Below are 13,772 nucleotides of genomic sequence, written 5' to 3' on the forward strand. Positions count from 1 at the left end.
GGGGAATCCAGATAAGTGCAATGTGGGGTCAGGGGGCAATTCCGTCTCAGCATCTCGGCAGGTGGGATTGCTCGCAGGCCTTAGCGCCCATTCCTGGCTGTCAGTCATTGAATTTAAAGGGGTCTTGTGGCTGTTTTGCAAGCAGCGCTTCCTGTGTCCTTGCTGGGCTTGTGGTGAGGGAGTGCCCTTCTGGAGTGGCAGCTGGAAAGTGGGTGGGAGCAGGTGAATCCATAAGGTCAGCACAGGCGATGACTGTGTGGTTCATGGGTGGGATCCTGTGAGATGCCAGGCTGCAAGTGCAGAGTGGGGGACTCTGACAAGGGGCAGCGTCTCGCCTCATGAAAGGCTGAAGACCCTCAAGCAAGAGGGAGGACAAATGCAATCAGAATCAACCCCACACTCAGGTTATGTGTGAGATGTCTGGAAATGCAAGGCCACTGGTTGTGGAGACCAGGCTGTCACGGATATTGTATGAGGGGGTGGCTGGCTGTTCAAGTTGGGAAGCTAGTTTAATTCACAGCCCATGAGAGCTGGGGGAATGAGGGTGCCCTCGAAGGATGAGGTTCACTGCAAATTGCAGTCTTCACATGCATTAGGTGTGCCTTGCCTGCCTCGAGGGGAAGCTAGTTGCTTAATCAGCTCCCTAACTCTTCCTTGATGAGTCAATTATGCCAATGTAGGTAGCATTGCAATGCATGAGTGTGCCACTGATGGCTCCCAATTGTTAATCACATTTTGGTTTGATGTTTTAAGTCTTATTTGTGATTTGTTTTTAGTTCAAGTTTCCATTTAAGAGACGTCCCTTTAATTTTTTCCTTTGTTTATTTGATTTAGCTTACTTGGTTTTTTTTTGATTAGTTGGAAACCTAGCCCTACACCCGATGCTGAGAGGGGCAGGGAAAAAGGAGGACCTCCTTGCGAACCTGCTCCTGAGCCTGGTCAAATTAGCCATCAACAGGTCCAGGCAGTAGGCAATCGATGGGGTTGTCCAACCCATCTGCCTGTCCCTCTACTGCAGCTATATTCGCAGCTGGGTGTCCCTGGAGAGGGAGCATGCGGTGTCCACTTACACCCTCTAGACGTTCCGTGCCTTTGGGCTCTGTAGGGGCTGTGGTGCTTTATTGACTGACCCCTGTAATCACATTTTAGTTTGATATAGACATAGAACATAGAACAGTACAGCACAGAACAGGCCCTTCGGCCCTCAATGTTGTGCCGAGCCATGATCACCCTACTTAAACCCACGTATCCACCCTATACCCGTAACCCAACAACCCCCCCTTAACCTTACTTTATTAGGACACTACGGGCAATTTAGCATGGCCAATCCACCTAACCCGCACATCTTTGGACTGTGGGAGGAAACCGGAGCACCCGGAGGAAACCCACGCACACACGGGGAGGACGTGCAGACTCCGCACAGACAGTGACCCAGCCGGGAATCGAACCTGGGACCCTGGAGCTGTGAAGCATTTATGCTAACCACCATGCTACCCTGCTGCCCCATATTATATATGATGTATGATATATTAAATTTAATCTGTGAATTGGTTTTGATTAAGGTTGTCCCTTTAATTTTTCCCTCAGTTTATTTGATTTAGTTTACTTTGTTTCAACACAAAATGCTTTGAAGCATAGCAACCAAGCACTGAACTCCAAGGCTAATACTCACATATCCATAACAGAGAGGTGACACAGACGTGGCCCCCAATGCAAGGCGTTATGGTGAAGGCGCTCAGCAGCCATCTCGTTCAGGAAATGATGGCTGGCAGCGTCTCATTCCCCATGTGGACAGATCCGCTCCACTGAAAGCACTCTGCTGCCCTGATTCCTCACCCATGGGGAGTCACATGGCCCACTGAGGCTCTCAAGGGTCGAACCACTTCATTTCGGTGGAGTTGAGAGGGCCAACTGTGGGGAAGTAGTTATTGTTTGATAGGAGAGTAGAGTGAGGCTCATTGGAAAGGCACTCCCATCGGGTATGTGCATGGGCGCATGCCCCAGATCCTGAGAGGGCTGAGGGTCAGGACATTGTCCGGACTCCTCATCACTCACTGTGATGTTCTCTGCCATTCCGTTTTTGATCCTGGAGAATGTTGGAGCCAGTCGAGCTGCTAAACCTTTTGATTGCTATCGAGCAGCAGCAGTGACATTGCTGTGCTACTGCGTGTGTCTAGGATCAGCGCCCTGCTAGAGGAAGGGGGAGAAAGAGCCACTTGATCTTCTGGCACAGGGCCACAAATGGCAGAGCCTCAGAGGAGACACCATCAGCTATGGGTGTTTTGTCATAGAATTTCCTACCTCCCAAATGTCAGAGGTCCAGTGTCAGAGAAGATTGCGTCTGTCCTGTTGGATGGTGGACACCCTGTGCGAGGTGATGCAGGGGTTGGCACCACATGGACTGGGAGATGATCCATTGCCTGTGGCCCTGAAAGTCACTGCCGCTCTGAACCTATGTGCCAGTGGCTCGTTTCAGGGCTGCATAGTTGACCTGTGCGGGCTTTCCCAGTCAGCAGTGCATAAGGGAGGTCACAGATACACTACTCATGAGGGCCCACATCACCTTGGACTGGGACAAAATGAGCCAGGACAGCAGGACCATGGGCTTCGCCCACACAGCAGGTATAACCCAGGTGTACGGTCCCATCACCTGGTACAGGGCACCATTTGTGGACCGTAAGGGATACCATTCAATGCCCAGATTGTCCATGACCTCGCAATATGCATATGCAGGTATGTGACCATTTCCCAGGACCGCCCACGATAGCTACACCTTGGGGTGCTCGCATATCCCAAACATTTTTGAGGGAGAGAAGGAGCAGAGGGATGAATCCTCAGTGACTCGGTGGGGGGATTGACTGATAATGCCAAGGCAGAGCACACAAACACCCACTGAGGCTTGCTACAATGAGGCTCAAGTATCAGCTTGTGCACTGGTCAAGCATTCACTTGGACTGCTCAATATAGAATAATAGGATCAATAGATCAATTGGATCTCATAGAAAGGGTAGATGCAGGTAGGATGTTCTCGATGACGAGTGTGTCCAGAACCAGTGGTCACAGTTTGAGGATATGTGGTAGACCTTTTAGAATAGAGATGAGAATTTTCTATACCCAGAAAGTGGTTGGCCTGTAGAATTCTACAGGAAGTAGTTGAGACCAAAACATTGTGGGCTGGGTGCTCCGTTTCTGAGGCTAAGTGCTTGCGCTGGCATGGAAACAGTGGTATTTTACGACAGCAAAAAGGGCGCAACAGGTCCAGAGATTTAGCAACTCTAAATGGGCCAGCACCATCACCATGTGGAACACAACCGGTTCCATGTGATATGGCGCCGGATTGGCCAAGTCTGTGATTGGCGCACATGAGGCTCACTCGCTGCAGCCGCACTTAAACGATCCATCCGCCAAAACACTGTCCCAGCCAACAAGATGGCTGGAAGGAGAGCAGCGCCACGGTTCAGGGACGCTGAGCTGGACACCATGGAGAGAGAAGGATTACCCTGTACCCGGCCCGGGAGGAAGGTCGCTAGGCACCACTATTCACCGTGCCTGGGAGCAGGTGGCAAAAGCAGTCAGCACCGTGGGAAATGCCATCCGGACTGGCCAGCAGTGCAGAGAACGACTCCACGACCCCTCAGGGTGGCCAAGGTGAGTTGGCATAACCCTACCCCCCCTCCAAGGGCCATCCCCCTCCCCCAAGGGCCATCCCCCTCCCAAGGGGATGGCCGAACCCCCATCCTGCCCCAAATGCCAGCCTCAATGGCCATGTTCCCTGGCCACTGATGCCATCATCTACCCAGCCCCTGAGCTGCATCCGCCAACAGTGTCGTTTTCTGTGTTTGTCAACCCCTCCCCACACACATACCTAAGGAAAAGACTATGGAATCAGCCCTCAAACCTGACCGACTAGAACTCGACCCGCAGGTTGCAGAGGCAAGAGAAATCTTTCAACACTGGCTCAGATGTTTTAAGGCCTACCTGGCTGAATCAAGCACTCCAGAAACTACAAAGGAGCAGAAACTCAGTCTACTGCACTCAAGGGTGAGCCACCGTATATCTACTCAACTCAATAGTACCAACTCGTATATGGGGGCCCTAGCCATGCTAGATCGAATGTACGTGAGGCCCATCAACGAGGTCTACATGCGCCATATTTTTACGACCCGCCGCCAGCGCCCCGCGGAGTCGTTGGAAGAATTCCTGCGGGACTTAAAGACTTTAGCTCAGGACTGTAATTACCAGGCTGTATCAGCCGAACAGCACATGGAGCTCGCCGTCAGGGATGTGTACGTGGCAGGCCTGAGATCAAACTATGTACGCCAGCGATTGCTCGAAAAGGGGCCGGGAATCTAGAGGACACGGTAGAATTGGCTACCACCATGGAGGTCTCGTTCCGCAGCTTCACCTCGTTCCCCGCTGACCAAGCGACCCCATCCTGGGCCCCCGACCAGCGACTTCCCCAGGCCTGCACCGCGTGGCCACCCAGCCACCACGCAGCTCCAGGGTGCCATTTTTGTGGGCAGCCCCAGCCCCCACGGCAGTATTGCCCGGCCCGTAACGCGACCTGCAGCAGCTGCGATCGCAAGGGAGACTATGCCCGGGTCTGCCTGGCAAAGCAGGCCCATCTCTTAACTCTCCCGCAGCCTCCCAGAGCACTCGTTTTCAAACTCCGCAGGCCCCGAAATGCTGCGGCCTGTACTCTGACTCCGTCCCCAAACGACACGTGCGACTCATGGGGGCCGCCATCTTGGCAACCCCCCTTCCACGCGGCCGGCCACGTGCGACTCATGGGGGCTGCCATCTTCCTCGCCACCCGCCACGTGCGATCCACGGGGGCGGCCATCTTGGGATCCTTCCTCTCCTCACTCAGAAAATCGCCTCGAAGGCTACGAATTCAGAGGGCAGTCATCATGGGGCCACTCCAGCACAGCTGATCGAGCCGCTGACTACCAGCAACTCAGCACGGTGACGTTGGACCAGTCGTGTCCGAAACATCTCCGTAACTCCACGATGACTATTGAAATCAACGGGTACAGGACACCGTGCCTCTTCGACTCCGGGAGCACCGAGAGCTTCGTACACCCAGATCTGGTAAGACGCTGATCGCTCCCTATCTTCCCTGCACGGCAAACTATCTCCCTCGCTTCGGGCTCACACTCTGTTCACCTCCAAGGGCGCACGGTCACGACCCTAACGATCCAGGGCACTAGCTACTCGAACGTCCAGCTGTACGTACTCCCTGAACTCTGTGGCCCACTCCTACTGGGACTCGACTTCCAGTGTAACCTGAAAAGCCTCACACTCAGCTTCGGCGGGCCCTTGTCCCGCTCACTATTTGCAGCCTCGCTACGCTAAAAATCGACCCCGTCCACTCTTTGCCAATCTCACGCCGGTCTGCAAACCCGTAGCCACCCGTACAGCCTGCAGGACAGGGTGTTTATCAGAACCGAGGTCCATAGGCTCCTACATGAGGGGATCATGGAGGCCAGTAATAGCCCCTGGAGAGCTCAGGTGGTGGTCGTCAAGACCGGGGAAAAATTCCGAATGGTAGTGGACTATAGCCAAACCATTAATCGGTTCACGCTCCTTGATGCGTACCCCCTCCCCAGAATTGCAGACATGGTGAATCAGATCGGCCACTATCGCGTCTTCTCCACGATGGATCTGAAGTCTGCATACCACCAGCTCCCAATCCGCCCAGAGGACCGCCACTTCACGGCGTTTGAGGCCGACGGCCGTCTCTTCCACTTCCTCTGGGTTCCCTTTGGCGTCACGAATGGGGTCTCGGTGTTCCAACGAGCAATGGACCGAATGGTGGACCAGTACGGGTTGCGGGCCACGTTTCCGTACTTGGATAACGTCACCATCTGCGGCCATGATCAGCAGGACCACGACGCTAACCTCCATCGATTTCTCCAAACTGCCCAGGAACTTAATCTTACTTACAACACGGAGAAATGCGTTTTCCGCACGACCAGGCTAGCCATCCTTGGCTATGTCGTGGAAAACGGAAGCCTGGGCCCCGACCCGGACTCTTACAACTCCCTCTCCCTCATTGTTCCAGGGCCCTCAAAAGGTTCCTAGGGTTTTTCTCATTATGCCCAGTGGGTCCCGTAATATGCGGACAAAGCCCGCCCACTATTTAAGGCCACACTCTTCCCTCTATCGGATGGGGCTCGTCAGGCCTTCACTCGTATCAAAGAGGACATCACCAAAGTGGCCATGCGGGCGGTGGATTAATCCGTCCCTTTCCAGGTAGAGAGCGATGCCTCAGAGGTCGCTCTCACAGCCACACTAAATCAGGCAGGGAGACCAGTCGCCTTTTTCTCCCGAACCCTCTCCGCTTCGGAACTTCGACACTCCTCGGTCGAAAAGGAAGCACAAGCCATCGTGGAAGTTATCCGTCACTGGAGGCACTACCTCGCAGGTAAGAGGTTCACCCTCATCACCGACCAAAGATCAGTTGCCTTTATGTTTGACAACTCACAAAGGGGCAAAATTAAAAACGATAAGATCTTACGGTGGAGGATCGAACTCTCCACCTACAAGTACGATATCTCAAAGAGCCCCCAGATGCCCTGTCCCGCGGCACGTGCCCCAGCACGCAAGACGACCACCTCAAAGCTATCCACAATGACCTCTGCCACCTGGGGGTCACCCGGCTCACCCACAACATCAAAGCCCGAAACCTGCCTTTCTCCACCGAGGAGGTAAAAGCCATCACCAGGCATTGCCCGATCTGTGCGGAGTGCAAACCGCACTTCTATAGACCAGACAGGGCCCACCTGGTCAACACCTCCCGGCCCTTTGAACGCCTAAGTATCGATTTCAAAGGGCGACACCCCTCGACCAATAGGAATGTGTACTTCCTGAACGTAATAGACAAGTTCTCCCGCTTCCCTTTTGCTATCCCATGCCCCGATATGACCTCCCACACAGTCATTAGGGCCCTGCATAGTATCTTCACCCTGTTTGGTCTCCCCAGCTATGTACACAGCGACAGGGGTTCGTCCTTTATGAGTGACGAGCTGCGTCAGTACCTGCTCAACAAGGGCATCGTCTCGAGCAGGACTACCAGCTACAACCCCAGGGGGAACGGGCAGGTGGAGAGGGAGAACGTGACGGTCTGGAAGACCGTCCTACTGACCCTCCGGTCCAGGAAGCTCCTGACCTCCCATTGGCAGGAGGTCCTCCCCGACGCGCTCCATGCTATTAGGTCCCTCCTATGTACAGCCACCAACCAGACCCCTCACGAGCGGCTATTTGTTTTTTCCAGGGGCACTACCACGGGGGTTTTGCTCCCAGCATGGTTGAGGACACTGGGCCCGGTTCTCCTCCGGAAGCACGTCCGGACCCACAAAACTGACCCACTCGTTGAGAGAGTGCTCCTACTCCACTCGAACCCCCAATACGCGTTCATCGAATACCCCGACGGCCGTCAGGACACTGTTTCCCTCCTGGACCTGGCGCCTGCAGGATCCTACTCCGACACTACTTCCACCGAGGTACCCCTCACACTATACCCCTCCCAACCCCCACGCCCGGCGCCCCCACGCCTGTAGGTCCGCTGCCCGTGCTCCGCGCCCCCCCGCCCTTGGGTTTCCGGCGCTCCCCGTCACCAGTCGAACCAGTCGGATACGAAGCTCTGACAGAATCACCCCCGGAGTCCGCCATCGTAACCTCGCCGACCGCCACAACCCAGCCACCAGAAGAGGCTGCAACCCCGGTGCTTCGTCGATCCCAGAGGACGCCTCGGCCGCCGGATCGACTCAATTTGTAATTAGTAATCTGTAATTTGTCATTTGTCATTTGTAGACACATCACCCCCGCTGGACTTGATTTTTTACAGTGGGTGAATGTGGTGAATCACATTCCGCGTAATTCACACTGTTGTTATATGATGTGCTGTATTGTGTTCAGTTTTGGTCTCCTTACTTGAGAAACGACATACTGGCACTGGAGGGTGTGCAGAGGAGATTCAATAGGTTCATCCCAGAGTTGAAGGGATTGGATTATGAGGAGAGGTTGAGTAGACTGGGACTGTACTCGTTGGAATTTAGAAGGACCAGGTTCAAAGTGGGCTGATAGCAGTGTGCGCAGCTGCATGGCTGCCTTGCCAGCTGCATGGCTGCCTTGCCAGCTGCAACAATGGTGTTCTGTGCCCGTCCACCCCAGCCCCACAGCCCACCTCCAGGCCAAACCCCCCCCCCCCCCCCCCCCCCCCACTACTCCCCCCAGACCTGGCAGAAGCCCCCCGGGCAGAGGCACAATGGTCAGCAAACTATGGTGATGTTGGATACCTTCCTTCAGCAGCTGCCACCACGATTTTTAAAAGCACAAGTGAACCACGCCATTGGGAACGCAGCCCATCAGAGACGGAGAATCGCGGAGGCCCTGGAGTATACCGGTAGAACTGAAAGATAAGAAGTGTGAGATCACTTTGATAGGACTGTACTATAGGCACCCAAATAGTCAGCGGGATATTTGCGGGCAGCACGGTAGCACAAGTGGATAGCACTGTGGCTTCACAGCGCCAGGGTCCCAGGTGCGATTCCCCGCTGGCTCACTGTCTGTGAGGAGGCTGAACTTTCTCCCCACGTCTGCGTGGGTTTACTCCGGGTGTTCCGGTTTCCTCCCACAGTCCAAAGACCTGCAGGGTATGTGGATTGGCCATGATAAATTGCCCTTGGTATCCAATAAAGGTTAGGAGGGTTTATTGGGTTACAGGGATAGGGTGGAAGTGAGGGCTTAAGTGGGTCGGTGCAGACTCGATGGGCTGAAGCCTCCTTCTGCACTGTATGTTCTATATTGAGGAGCAAATATGTAAGGAGATTAGAGATAGGTTTAAGGTGAGAGGAGAGAGATACAAAAGAGACCAGAGTGTAAATTTCTTCACACACCGGGTGGTGAGCATCTGGAACGGGCTGCCCGAGGTAGTGGTAGAGGCGGGTACAATTTTTTCCTTTAAGAAACAGACAGTTACATGGGCAGGGTGGGTATAGAGGGCTATGGGCCAAATGCAGGCAAGTGCGACTAGCTTAGTGATAGAAATGGGGTGGCATGGATTAGGTGGGCCGAAGGGACTGAATCCGTGCTGTAAACATCTATGAAACTTGATGCTTTCTTCCTGACAGCACCCCCCCCCCCCCCCACTACTCCCCCCAGACCTGGCAGAAGCCCCCCGGGCAGAGGCACAATGGTCAGCAAACTATGGTGATGTTGGATACCTTCCTTCAGCAGCTGCCACCACGATTTTTAAAAGCACAAGTGAACCACGCCATTGGGAACGCAGCCCATCAGAGACGGAGAATCGCGGAGGCCCTGGAGTATACCGGTAGAACTGAAAGATAAGAAGTGTGAGATCACTTTGATAGGACTGTACTATAGGCACCCAAATAGTCAGCGGGATATTTGCGGGCAGCACGGTAGCACAAGTGGATAGCACTGTGGCTTCACAGCGCCAGGGTCCCAGGTGTCCCAGGTGCCCCCCCACCCCCCCCCCCACAACAGGACTTTGAACAAGTGATGGGGAGGCATTTAAAAGGAGCGCCCACTGATTACAGAGATTAACTTTTCCCCGTGAAAGTGAATCAGAGGCAAATCACAACGAGGATAGCACGAAACACATGGAAACCTTTTTTTATTAAAGAGGCTGAATATACAGTGAGTTTTCTTCCTGGATTCCTCACCAGGACCGGCACTTGGAAAAAATATTGGAACATTCTGCCTCAAGTGTTTACTGTATTAGATCCTGCAAACATTTTGCCAGCATTTTCCTTTGTGCCCCAACATTAACACAACTGCACTTTAAGGTGTCACTGGAATCTTATCAAAACTAATTGCTCCAACCAGATTCACCTCCCCAGATTGGTGAACTTCACAGGGAGCGTGCTTGACACTGAAAACTTTCTGAATTAATGTAAATGAGGCCTAACTGTCTCTGACCTCTTGCCAAATTTGCAGGAGTGGAGGGACCTGGGTATGTGTGTACATTGAAGGTGGCAGGACAGGCTGAGAGAACATTTAAGAAAGCATACAGCAGTGAGGGCTTTATTGATCAGGGCGGTTATGTTGAACTTTTTTAGGTCACTATTTCAGTCTCAGTTAGAGCATTGCATCTAGTAGTGGGCACCGCACTTTAGGAAAGTTGTGAAGGGGATACAGAAAAAAATCATGTGAATGATTCCAGAGATGAGCAATTTCAGTTGTGAAGATAGATAGGAAAAGTTAGGACTGTTTTCCTTCGAGAGAAGAGGGTGAGAGGAGATTTGTCAGAGGTATTGAAAACCATGAGGGGGCTGGACAGAGTAGAGGGGAAGAAACTGTTATCTCTCATGAAAGGATTGAGAATGAGAGGGCACAGATTTACAGTAATTCGTAAAAGTAGCAAATGTGATATGAGGAGAAAATCTTTCAGGTAGCAAATGGTTAGGGTTTGGAATGCACAGCCTGAGAGTGTGGTGGAGGCAGATTCAATTGATGCATTCAAAAGGGAATCAGACTGTTGTTATCTGTAAAGGAAAAATGTACATGGTTACGGGGAGAAGGCGAGAGAATGGCACTGGGCGAATTGCTTATTCGGAAGGCCGGTGCAGACACAATGGGCCAAATGGCCTCTTTCTGCACAGTTCTGTGATTCTGTAAAACTATTTTGGTGGTGCAATGCACACCCTTCCCATTACCTAGCTGGCTTATACACAAAATGAAAATTGCCACGATATCTGCTGGTAATAAAATGAATCCATAGACTGTCTTTGAATATATAGTGTTACAGTATAACCCTGCATGGGACTCATCCAGCTGGGGATGATTGTTCCCTAGTGCTGATTGGGTTGTGAGTTAACCAGCATTAGAATAACAACTGCTGCAACAGCTGATAGAAAGGAGTGAGGACACTGAAATGTGTAACTGGGTTGTGTGTAAATATTGCTGTTATGCTGAATAAACGTCTTTCTTATGAACTCTTCGGACTTCCCCTTTGCCGTTTACTTCATGAGACTTTTATTGAAGTTACCAATTTAAACATCGAGAACTTCTCAAAGGCAGTGTGAATGTTGGCTGGTTCATAAATCAAGTTGGCACAAAGCAATTTGAATCACTTCTATGATTTCAATTCATTTAATGCAAATGTTGGCCACGTTAAAAGTATTTGGCACTCGAGCAGTAGCCTGACCTTGGAGTCATAATGCTCAAAAATTAGTTCAGCTTGAATATGATTTTTGTATGATCAGTAATAAGTTCATTTGTTGCAATCCCAGTTGGTGTTATAACTGGATGGGAAGATCCCACACTGGAACTCTGGCTCAAACGACCGTAACTTACTTTTTTTAATAAAACGTGGAGGAACAGATCAAAGGACAGCTAAGCAGTTTCAGTGTGAAGGAAAAAACATTTACTAAACATGAAATGCTGTATTATTATACTCTTATGCTCCCCCTTTATTTTAACAATTGCACACAGATTTTAGGATTAACATGGATTACAAAGTACATCTTAAACTCCAATGGCCTTATTAGCACACAAAATCTCGTTCAAGCACACAAGATGGTTGTGGTAAGAAACATTCCTTTCTGAATCCAAGTGAATGTCTGTGGATTACTCCTCAATATCCCCCCAGATGATTCTTGTACCATGAGCTCCCTTGTTTCACTGAACTCTGGCTTCCACACGAGTGATTTCAAATTCCGCTTTCAAAATTCACACTTTCAAATCTTCTTTGAAATTATGCTTTTCCTCTGCTGCTTCTATCAAGATTTCTCTTTCAGGTTTTACACCTCTCCCTTAGCGGGGAGCTGAATTCTCCATTCCTGAGACTAAGTGCAGATGCCAGCGGAGCATGTGTGGTCTTTCACGACCAGAGAATCGGCGTGAAGCCCTCACTGATTCCGGGACTGGTGAGGGGCTAGAACTGGCGCCGACTGAAAGTCCTGCCTCCCACGCCAATAATAGCTGGGTCCCGGGCTGCACAGGTGCACGCCGGCAGCCGTCTGCAAACCCAACTTGCCATCCAGCACCCCACAGGCCACCCCCTGGTCACTCACCACCAGTCCCCCCAGCGCTAGCAGAAGGCCCCCCGGCAGCGGCAAGGATCCCGGCCAAGTGTGGCATGCCGAGTTCCAGAGCGATGGGACCACATATGCCCCGCGTCGTCGGGAACATCGGGCCATCGGGGGCGGTGCATCATGGATGGGCTGACCGATGACGTGCCATTGCTGTTGAAATGCCACACGGCGATGACAGCAGTTTGGAGGGGGCGGACCAGCACCAGCCGCGATTTTGGCGCAAAAATCCATTCGTCGCCCGATTGCCGAACACGAATTCAGCGTCTGGCTATGGAGAATCTCGCCCCATGTTCCTTTGTCTTAAAGGCTCCTAGACAAACTCGGAGGTCTAGCCATCGATTTCCACAATTATTTCAAATAATGTCTTCCAAACGGTAGTAATTTCTCACAAACCTTACTATTACTGCAGATATCTTTCTGGCCTTTCATGATCTACTGTCTTTTCTATCCACTCTCTGTGACTCTACTGAACAATAATCTGTTCTGATTCCCAATTTCTTCAATTCTGTTAACCCCAGACTTCTTGTAAACTTCTCTTTATTTCTCTAGTTTCCTTAACTAGCTGGACTTTAGGTTTCTGGCATATGTTCTCTTAACTATTACTCCATTGTATGGCTTTTCAACTAGAAATGCTGAGAGAAATGTTACCACTTTATCCTTCTAAAACCATCTTTCCAGCAGAGCTATGAGAGCTGTCTTCTCTGTCAATACCTATCTCCAACTGCCAACAAATTCTGCTAAAATTAAGGCTTAAAGGCATTTACATCCTTACAAGGGTCTCCAGTTGCTAAGCAACCCCTGCTAGTTCTATTTATTATTCACACCGTAACCCTGTCCAACCACAAATGAATTACAGTGGGAATTGAACCAACCTCCACATGTACAAACACCTTTGTCCAGCATGAATCCAACTATGGGTTTTTACTATTTTAGGCACGGAAACATTAAATTCAACATACTTTAAACTGTACTTCCAATGTCTAGCAATGCAAATTTAAATCCCTTAAAACTACCTTTGACTCAATTCCAAAAAGCCATAGGTATTGAAAACCAAACTTCCCTTCTATCATTGGTGTATATTTGTCCTTATCGTTTGTTGTAAATTATGTGTCATGGTTTTATGCAGTATTTTTCAATTCAATCTCTTTCACTCTGCTTCAGGTTAGAGATACCAAGTGAGTCAAGATCCACATCTACTTCCACTACCCGGGACCCAGGCTGCGACACATCTTCTCCCTCAGGCTCTCTGCTTTCTTTCAACTTAGGTCTTTAGTAACACAATAAATTTATATTTCCCTCGTGTTGGCCTGGTGTTTATTTCTTGACAAAAGATAACAGTAGTTGGGTGTTACTCATAATAATACTTTTTGATCAGTTCCTTATTTACCTAAATAATATATGTTGCAATCCAGAATCTGGGATGGTACTGTCACCTTATGTTAGTCCAGCCAAGAGATTTAGATGGAAAATAAATATTTAACTTTCTCAAATACATGTACAAAAGAGTAATAAAAAATGGCAGGAGAGAGGAAGGAGGAATTGAACAAAGAACAAAGAAAAGTACAGCACAGGAACAGGCCCTTCGGCCCAAGCCTGCGCCGACCATGCTGCCCGTCTAAACTAAAATCTTCTACACTTCCTGGGTCCATATCCCTCTATTCCAATCCTATTCATGTATTTGTCAAGATGCCCCTTAAATGTCACTATCGT

At 50.6% G+C, this 13,772-nt stretch overlaps 1 long non-coding RNA gene across 1 annotated transcript; it reads left to right on the plus strand.

Annotated features, from left to right (window-relative positions):
* The first annotated feature begins 11,460 nt into the window (after positions 1-11,460).
* On the plus strand, positions 11,461-13,363 carry LOC119962087. Its single transcript, XR_005459806.1, has 2 exons — positions 11,461-11,553; positions 13,224-13,363. It is a non-coding gene; the product is annotated as an uncharacterized LOC119962087 (long non-coding RNA).
* Positions 13,364-13,772: the final 409 nt, after the last annotated feature.

Source organism: Scyliorhinus canicula, chromosome 2 (assembly GCF_902713615.1).
Source record: "Scyliorhinus canicula chromosome 2, sScyCan1.1, whole genome shotgun sequence".
In the NCBI taxonomy this organism is placed as follows: domain Eukaryota; kingdom Metazoa; phylum Chordata; class Chondrichthyes; order Carcharhiniformes; family Scyliorhinidae; genus Scyliorhinus; species Scyliorhinus canicula.